Source organism: Pyxicephalus adspersus, chromosome 9 (assembly GCF_032062135.1).
Source record: "Pyxicephalus adspersus chromosome 9, UCB_Pads_2.0, whole genome shotgun sequence".
NCBI classification, from domain to species: Eukaryota; Metazoa; Chordata; class Amphibia; order Anura; family Pyxicephalidae; genus Pyxicephalus; species Pyxicephalus adspersus.
The window spans coordinates 32,431,982-32,442,591 of NC_092866.1; positions in this window are offsets into that span (position 1 = coordinate 32,431,982).

The following is a 10,610-nucleotide window of genomic DNA, read 5'->3' on the forward strand; positions in this document are numbered from 1 at the left end:
AAACTACCGTACATTCGTGGATGATATTGCTTCCGGTTAAAGGAGAAATCCATCTTTATGTTCCTCTACTCCCAAGCTGATGTGAGGAAGTGAATAATAAGTGGGCAAAGGTCTAAATGGCATTTAAACCTTCAGAAACACCCAGGAAACTGTAGACTGGCTCAGTGCACAAATTAAGAGCGACGTGGTTTGAAAGGACTTCCTTCCTAAAATATAAGGTGTACAGAAGCCTCCCCATTCTTGGCACAGCCTAGCTTCTCTTGGTTTTCGGAGCAATTTTAGCTTCCAGAAAGATGTACAGGTCATGGATGACCTGGCGGTACAGGCGGAAATGCCTTTTGACATTCTGGTCATTGGTTTGAGGAGTAAAAAAAATGAGTTTGTTGGCACAAAGCAAGTTAAATTGTCCCTGGCATTTTTCAATACAAAATTACTAATACGTAATAAAAATACAATATTAATATATAATAATATTATAATATTATATATTAATATTAGAATCATGTAAACGCATAAATAAAGCATACTATCTGGTATTTAAGAGTGCTTGACCCTGCTTTTGAGCTTGTCAATCAATGTGGTTTGATGTTGTGCTTGGCAACCTGGACCTACTTCCATTACCATCAGGTGTGTTAGAATATGTAAGCAACTCAGCTGGACATCTAATTGACAACCAGTTTGGACAGCAAGTGGAAGTGTGTTTGTATACAATAGGGCTAAGATCAGGGAGCACAGCACAATGAGAAAAACCTTTAACACTACCACAAATGTACAGAGGAGTTGTGTGGCAGCAAATCAACATAAGTGCAAATGTCAGACTAATAAAATAAAAACAAAAAAAAAAACAAAGAAAGAAAAACCATGACAATTTATTAATAAAAGAAATATGTACATAATACATTCAAATACCAATATATGACAATGTGACTTTGAGAATGGGACAACGGCAAACAGGGGAGTCAAGTAGCAGTTTGGAGTGGAAACCATGCCGACATTTGTACTTAATATTTGTGGAAAAAAATGACAAAACATTGCTGAAGATTTGCACAACAGAAGATTTGAAGATTTGCTAAACAACAGAAACTGTCAATACAAACCAGGCACAAAAACATTGCAGCAAAAGATGAAACTAACAATAATGAGGATTAAAAGGTCAAAGCAATGCATACCATCCAAACAAACTTACTTGATTAATCCCCCCCCACACACAAACCAGTCCAGTTAAATAGTAATAATGAAAATGCATATGTATTTATATTCATTTAAATGTATTTTGACATACACACACAAGTGAAATCACTAAATGTTTCTTGATACCTGTATTAAAACATCTTTGGCAACGATCCTTTTTTCATATATTTTATTTCTATCAAGCCAGACTACAATGAAATTTGACTTAGATCACAAATGCTTGGCGACAATTTTTTTAAATTCATACTATTGTGTGATGACATATTATGAACTGGTAACTGGTAAATATACAGCTTGATCTAAATTAGTTTGCAGTGTTGCAAAGCAAATCAAAAAGTATCAAAACAGTGCAACAAATGTAACAATAAATGAACAATTTTGTGAATGAGTATGTAACATAAAAATGTAGCACTTACCCAAAAGAAGATGAAGCATGAAAGATTCAAATTGACCTGTAAAGGACTGTAGATGCGCACAGAACAGGGAGCCGGTGTGTGCTAATTATTTGCTATGACCTCACCATTGACAGATCCTCCTGAATCGCGCAGCTGCAAACTAATCACCTTTTTTGGCGGATTCGCAACCCCTATTGCTCATTTCTCAAGGCAGAAATCTGGCTGGCAAGTGAAGGTGAGTGTACTCAGCTCTGGCCTGTGGAAAAACGCCTTGTATATCTGTGCGTAAATACATGCGTCGAGCTTACGCGTATTTGCTTGTTAAATCAGGCCCAATAAATCAATAGACCTAAAATCTTCATCATAAGTTTCAAATCACAGTTTATAGGAGAAATTGGCATATAATTTGAGACCTCAGTGGCATCTTTTCCTGTTTTAGGAATTACGCTGATATATGCCAAATTTGCCCCAGGAGGAAGGGGATTCTTTTTTGCTGAGGTAATTAAAATAGTCTACCAGGTGAGGCGCCAGGGTGGGACCAAATTTTTTATAATAAGCATTTGAAGATTCATCCGGACCAGGTGCACTACTAGTTTTAAGTATCTTGAGAACTTTCAACATCTCTTCCACTGAGAATGGCTTCTCCAAGATGGCTTTATGTTTGTTTTTCAGTTTGGGCAAGGAATCATTTTTGAGGAAGTCGTCAAGATCAGGTTGAGATACCAGATCAGATTTTCAATATAAATGATCGTAAATGTCATGGAACATAGCCATTACTTAACACTGCATCTATAAATGGAATTGGACTCCCAGCTTAAAGATTTGTCGGCTCTAGTGGTGAGTAGGGTGAGCGAGCAAGATTTGTAAGTTCGATCTCGCGGTGAATTGGGCCTTTCTCGCTTACTGAACATTCAAGAGAGAATGGCCTTGTGATTCGTCATGAGGTTGTGTTCTCGCCGAACAAATGAGGGGAAATGCAAGGGGTGGGAACTGTGACTATTTCCGGTGGGAATGGCGTAGCTGGGAGGGAATCATTTGTTACCAGGATGCACAACAAGGCCCAGCAGCCCAATCAACAGAGATCTCAGAACAGGCATAAATACAGGGAAGGAGGGAGAGGTTAGTCACTCCATCTTGTGTTCTGTGTGAGGGAAAGAAGCAGGGAGAGAAGTGAATTGTGACAGGGACAGGTTAGGACCCTTCCGTATATAGGGAATATATATATATTGTTTATATTGAAATATAAAGATTGTGCAGTTTTTCTTGCTATCTCTTGCTAGTTATAAGTTAAAAGGCAGAAATATTTCTTTCCTACACTCTAAAAAACATATTTCAGTGTGATACTTTTTGCAATCTATCACAAAAGCCATTGTGCATTGTGATAGGGACAGGTTTGGAGCCTATACAGATTGTTTTTTTGCTACCTCTTGCAATCTATCAAAAAAGCCAGAAAAAAAAAATCAGTATTTCTCTGAAAAATATACACATATTTAATTCTGATACCACTTGCTATCTATCAAAAAATCCAGAAAAATTTCAGTATTTCTCCTAAAAAAATACTGATATTTAATTCTGGTCCCACTTGCTGTCTATCAAAAAAGCCAGAAAATTTTCTGTATTTTTCTCCAAAATTTACAGATATTTTATTCCCATCCTACTTGCTATCTATCAAAAAAGCCTGTATTACTCTCCACAAATACAGATATTTCATTCTGATTGCACTTGCTATGTATCAAAAAAGCCAGAAAAATTTCTGTATTTCACTCACAAAAATACAAATATTTTATTCTGATCCCATTTGCTATCAAAAAAGCCAAAAAAAATTCAGTATTTTTTTCAAAAAAATAAAGATATTTTATTCTGATCCCAATTATTATCTATCAAAATAGCCAGAAAAATTTCTGTATTTCTCCCAACAAAATACAGATATTTTTTCTGATCCCACTTACTATCTATCAAAAAAGCCAGAAAATTTTCTGTATTTCTCTCAAAAAATACAGATATTTAATTCTGATACCACTTGCTATTTACCAAACAAAACATTTGATACAGGTGCATTTTTTCCCGAATAAGTAAAAGATGAGTGGTAGACGCAGGGGAAGGCGTGGTGTTGGGCAACCTGCTGCATCTGGCAGTGGGCATACTCCCCGGGGAGTCCACCACTGTAGGACAGCAGCACCAGCAAACCTATGGAGGCAGCAGAACAAGTTGTCAAACAGACCTGAGACCAGTAAGCTGGTAGATTTATTGAGAGGGCGTATTACAATCCTACAGCCATGTCATGTTGAGAGTATTGTGGACTGGGTCTCAGGGGCCTCAAGTGTAGCAGGCTCTTCTTCTGCAGCAGGCTCTTTTTCTGTAGCAGCAGCAAACAGCACAGCTGTGGCAGGAGCAAAGACCAGAGTTAGCGTGGCTAATGTGCCTGTACCTCCCGATGACTCTTCCTTGTTGTTTGACGAACAGCCTGAGGATCTGTCATAGCAAATTTCAGAGCAGGAGGCAGACTTTCAGACCCTTGGAGAGTGTGGTCAGCACTTTGGAGAGGTTGGCTTACATTAAAATGAGGCTTATGTGAGTCTCAAAGAACACACAGACGTGTGGACACAAGCAAGGGAACAGTCAGAGATGATGTGACCGTGGGGAAGATGGAGCTGGAGCAGACGCAGGGCACCAAGCAGACGCAGAGGCAGGCAAAGAAAAAGAGCAGCAGATTGGTTGCACGCACCTCTCTAGTGTGGTCCTTTTTCACGCTGAAAGACGATGACGGGTGCATAGCAATCTGCATCCTGTGCCACAGGCAGATTCGCAGAGGACAGGCTGGATCACATTGGGTACAGCATCCATGCTTTTCCACATGCGCAAGAACCACAAACTAAAGTGGGAGCAGTACTTGCGTTCTCTTAAAGGATGTGCAACCACATCATCGTCTCTTTTTCCACCTCCATTGACTCCTTCTACACCTCCAACTGTCATTGCTACTACATCTCAGGAGGTTAGCCTTGCAGCTACATTCTGGACCCTGGTCCCTTTCCATGACCTAATGGCCTGTGCCGAGCGTCGGTTGAATATACCAAGCAGGCATTACTTCTCCCACACAGCTGTTTCCAGTTTATACGCACATGTAATGAGTAACCTCCTCGGGGCATTGGCATTCTCTGTGTCTAGTCCAATCCACGTCACGATGGACAGCTGGACAACCAGGCACGGAGTGGGACACTACCTGTCCTTCACCGCTCACTGGGTGGCCTTGCATAGCTCAGTAGGCGGTAGTCTGCAAGAGGCATTGCAGCACTTAGTACCCCCGCCGAGGGGTGTGTTGGGAAAGTATGGGCTACCCCAGTCCTCTCCCTTCTCCTCCTCCTTCATTCCTTCCAAAGGCAAACCCTCTCTTTTCGACACTCCTCCTGAAAGGCCAGCAACGGAGGACACTGTGGTTAAGCAGGCACACCACTACGGCTCTCTCAAGCACACGCATTGCCAGGCAGTGCTGAAACTGGTGTCCTTGGGGGAGAAAAGCCACACAGGCAGAGAACTCTCGTCCGCTTTGCACAGAGAGGTTGAGGCTTGGTTGACACCCTCTCGGCTCAAAACAGGCAATGTAGTGTGCAACAACGGGGCCAACCTTGTGGCCGCGCTGCGCATTGGCCACATAACACATTTGCCCTGCTTTACGCATGTACTGAACCTGGTGGTGCAGAAGTTCCTCCGCATGTACCCAGGACTGCAGGACTTACTAAGACAGGCTCGCTCCATCTGCAGCCATGTACGCCGATCCCCTACTGCCACCGCATAGACTGATTTGTGACACTGTGACTAGATGGAACTCCACCCTGCAGATGCTCCAGTGTCTGTGTAAGCAAAAGCTAGCCATCCGCTATTGCTTGGTCAGTGTGGTGCATCGGGGCCCTTGGTACAGCCACACAACTGAGCAATTTTACCAGTGACCAGTGGCTGCAAATGGAGAAGCTGTGCAAGGTACTGGTCCCCTTTGAGCAGGCCACAAACATTGTGAGTTGGGAGTGATCAGGCTGGAACGATGTCATTCCCATGATCTTTATGCTTATTAATACCCTGTGTGGGCTGATGGAAAGTGGCGATGGGAGAGAAGGGGAAGAAATGGGGGAGGAGGATGATGGTGACATTACACTCCATAGCACACAGCCAGCATCAGGAGGAGCAAGAAGGGACACTGGCCACCATCAGGAGGTTCAAAAGCAGGAGGAGGAAGATGAATATGATGATGAGGGAGACCATCTTGGGGCTGGTGGACAGGACCCGTCCAAACCACATTTGTGCTGTCACGTCCCAGGCATTGTGCGGGCGATGGAACAACAGGAACTGCTACAGCTTGAAGAGGAGGACGTGGCTGATTAGGAGGAAGATGTTTTGGCACCTACTGAGGAACAGGAGGAGGATGAGCCAAGGGAACCCCTCTTTTATGTGTGTCCACATGTTGCGATGCCTACAGAGGGATCCCTGCATTTGCAGCATCAAAAACCGGGATGATTACTGGCTGGCCACCCTTCTGGATCACTGCTACAAAGACAAAATGTCACAGATTTTACCCAACCTGGCGCAGGAAAAAGAAAAGGTGACCTGCCTGAGCAGAATACTATGCGACCGGCTGTGTGAGGATTCTGCGCACCAAATTCCACACAGGGAGCTCAGGCGGACAGCGCCTGCATCGTATCCCCCTGTAGCAGCGGCAGCAGCATCAGCAGTAGTGGCAGCAGGCCGCACACTTTCAAAAGTGTAGGCCAAGGCAGGGGGGATTTTCTGGATGCCTGTCGAAACCTGATGCCGCCACCTCAAACAAGTGAAGTGCAGGGGCATACCCATCGAGAATTGATGAAGCACATGGTGTACGATTACGTTGGCTCTTTTCTGGCTGTTAGTGGTGGTGTTGACGACAGCAGTTATGTGGAGGATGCCTGTCCTGACAGTAGTGACGCCATTAATTTGCCTTGAAATCTGCCCGCAGTTGGCACAGTATGCCATCAAGCTTCTTTTGTGCCTGGCATCCAGTGTTCTGTCAGAAAGAACCTTCAGTGCTGCTGGAGGAGTGGTAACAGACAACCGATCACGACTGTTGCCGGAAAATGTCAATCGCCTCACCTTTTTGAAAATGAACGAAAGGTGGGTTACTAATAACTAGTGTTGGTCGAATAGCTCACTATTCGATTCGACAGCTATTCGGTCGAATAATGCATAATTATTCGGGTGATCAAACATCGAACTCCATTAAAGTCAATGTGGGAAAAATTTGGGTTGTTATGCGGGTCGGTGGAGAGCTTCTGCAGCCTATAAATACATGTAAAAAGACATGTCAAGACTCTCCCAGCTCTGCACAACACTGTACAAGTAAAAATAAAATAAGGAAGTCTTTTTTCTGTTGCTGGCAAGTAGTTTTGGTCGAATAGCTCATGCTATTTTATGGGTCGGCCAAGGTAACATACCGGATTTTACACGGTCTCCGAGTACAGCCAGGGAGGGACATGAGGGGGTTCCTCTGGTCCAAAAATTAGCCACCAGGTTTCACCGCTTCGTTACAAGCCATACACCGGCTTCAGAGTACTTGCAGAGGTCTCTGAGGGCGGTCTTTCAGTCCAAAAATTAGCCAGCTACACAGCTCTGTTATACGTTACAAGTGACAGGTGGCAGCAGCAGCAGCAGTAGGAGGAGGCGGTGGGCACTGAGATGGAGCGGGGACCACTATGGTAACTGGCATCCAGAGTTGGGAACTGGGCAGGCGGCATTAGTTACAGCATGAGGAGGAGACGTTGGGCCCTGAGAAGGGGGAAGGAGGGTATTAGAGGTTGAGGACATCACCCATATGGACAGTGTCGAAGCTGTAGCTATTGGAGACATGAATGGATCAACGAGATTACAATCCGTACCCACTATATAGCGAAACCACATGAAACGGAACAGGCTTGGCGGAATCAGCGGGGAAAGAAGACCCTGTTGAGCGTGAGTCTAGTCTGGCATCTAGAGCTGGGTACTGGGCAGTGGGCAGGCAGCAGCAGTAATAGCATGAGGAGGAAGAGGCAGGCCCTGAGACGTAGTGTGGATGGCTGTGTTACTCCTCCTGCTCTTACTGCTGCTGCCTGCCCACTGCCCAGTACCCAGCTCTAGATGCCAGACTAGACTCAAGCTCAACAGGGTCTTTTTACCCCATTGATTTCACCAAGCCCGTTCCCTTTCATGTGGTTTCGCTACATAGTAGTTGCGGATTGGAATCTCGTTGATCCATTCATGTCTCCAATAGCTACAGCTTCTACACTGTCCATATAGGTGATGGCCTCAACCTCTAATGCCGTCCTTGCTCCATCTCAGGGCCCACCGCCTCCTCCTCATGTTGTTATTGCTGCCGCCTGCCCAGTACCCAGCTCTAGATGCCAATTACCAATGCTGTCCACGCTCCGTCTCAGAGCCCATCACTTCTTTTTCCTGCTGTTCCTGCTGCACGGCCCAAGCTTGATCAATATGAGCCATCAGGATGCAGGTATACTTCAGATGAGCCAGCTGAATCGAGTGGGTGGCATTTTTAACCCTGCAGAAATTCCCTTCTATGATGTCCCAAAGCACATTAGGAATGGGGTACTCCAGCACTTCACCAGCTTTGAATCCAACAGACATGAACATGTTGCATATCACCAGACATTTGGGGCTCAGCACCTCGGTGAGCCGAATAAACAGGTGGTCCAGGTTGTTTTTTCAAACTGGCTCCAAAAGGCTACTGCTTCCTTGTGCTGTATTGGTGCAGTCTTGAAATCTACTGTACTCAGTTTGAGTGTTTCACTGTTAGATAGATAGATAGATAGATAGATAGATAGTCAGTGTGTTACATACACGCAGCCAGAGTCAGGGTACCCTCCCTGAATGCATGCACAGTATAACTCTTGTACTGTGAGACAGACACACAGACACAGTGTATACTGCAGCAGTATATAGTTTGTATACTGTGCTGCATATTACAAGCGTCACCACTGAAGGAAAGTGCTGCATACAACACACACAGTGCACTTACATTTTTGGTGTCAACCCCCCCAATAAAAAAATCCACTTACTATACTTATTTACACTTTGTGAAACATATTAGCTACAAAGCAAAAAAAGGTAATGCTTGGCTACATGCGCCACTCAAATTGCTGGCAGCAGCACGGGTAACTTTGGTGGCAGAAGGAGGAAAGGCAGTGGAGGAAGATCGAGCAGTTTGAGCTTGCTTCTTGGGCAGAGGTGGTCGCACAGAGCTCTGTGCTTTCACCAGGTGTTCCCGCCAGGTTACCGAGTGGTGGCTTTTTAAATGTGTGCTCATGCAACTTGTTCCAAGTTTTTTTGGGTTTTTGCCTCGTTTCAAGTGTTGAGCACACAGTTTGCAGATGACCATAGTGTTGTCATCACTATGGACATTAAAAAATGCCCACACGGGCAAACATCCAACTGGGCTGAAAGGTGCTCTGGAGCTGGTGGTCGTGGTGGCGGTCGTGGTTGTTGAGGCATAGCTGTGGTGACAGGCAGCTTCCAACGATGGACGACTATGACTTGCCTCACTGGTACGTGAAGAATGCAGGGTGATATTTTGCAGGGTGTCAAGCAAAGCAGTATGAGTTTGTTTTTAGCTGCAGACCCAAGAACAAGAAGCGCTGCTGTTGGTGGTGGGCATCCATTATTACCACTAGTGTTGGTCGAATAGCTCACTATTCGATTCGGCAGCTATTCGCTCGAATATAGCAAAGAAATTCGGGTGGTCGAACATCGAATTCCAACACCATTGAAGTCAATAGGAGGAAAAATTGTTTTTTTTTTCAGCACTGTGTAGAGCTTCTACAGCCTCCAAACAGATGTAAAAAGATACATTTGGACAATGGCTTCTCTCATGGCTTCTAACTTCGCTCTCTGGGCAGAAAAGCTTCGGGGGCATCTAATCAAAATTTGCTCATTGGTCTGGGGGCACCACAGGGCATATCCTGTGTGAAATCTTCCTCCCTCCCAGTACCTAGATCCATCCATCCATATCTTCAGGTCTTCCTTACCTGCCACTAGTCTAAATACTTCCTGCAATCTAGCCTGATGCACCTCCCCACAGTCATGCTGCTCTCCTTTATATTGCATCAATTGAGGGAGAATATAGGTAGCATTGTGTGTCACTGTGATGTTCCTAGTTGTCAGGTCTACTAGCCATCTAGCTACCCTTTGGGAGGACACTCCACTGAGGGTACGTTCCAGAAGCATCTTAATGGGAGAATGGGGTGTCTGCAAGATGATACTCCCAAATCCCACTACATGCTCAGTTGCAAGAACCGCCCAGTGTAATGCCAAAAGATTTCTAACACATTCATCAAATCCTCTCTCTACTGGACTTAACACTCTGGACCAGTATCTGACAGGTTTACCCATTTGCCTTGTCTTTCTTGCAGCAACACCGCTGTTATGGCAACTGCAGATGCCTATACTTGCAATGCAAAAGGCAAATCTGCATTCGGATTACTTAAGGCTGGGGCCTGCATCAGGTTAACTTTTAGCCTGGTGAAAGATTCCTCATGCTCCTAAAACCAATCCAGGGGATCGGTCTCTTTCCTGTCCCCTTTCAATAGATCATACAGGGGCTTTGCTTTCTCTGCAAAGCCTTCAATAAAGTCACTGCAAAAACCAACAACGCCGAGGAATTGCCTCAGCGCTGTCTTAGTGCTTGGCCTAGGTAACTTTCTGATAGTTTCACATTTATTAGGGTCAGGAGTCCTTCCCCCCTGTGAAACTATCACCCCTAAAAAACAGACTGATTCCTTCATCAACTGTGCCTTTTTGGGATTTAGTTTAAGACCTGCATTCTCAATCAGTGTCAGTAACTCATTCAGCAGGGCATAGTATTGTTCTTTCGTCTCTGTTTGGAGAAGAATGTCATCTACATATTGTATGATACATTCTGGCTCTGAAAATGGTCTCAGAATGTCCACCATACAGATGTGAAAGTATGTTGAACTAGACTTGAACCCTTGTGGCAACCTGCAAAACGCATATTGC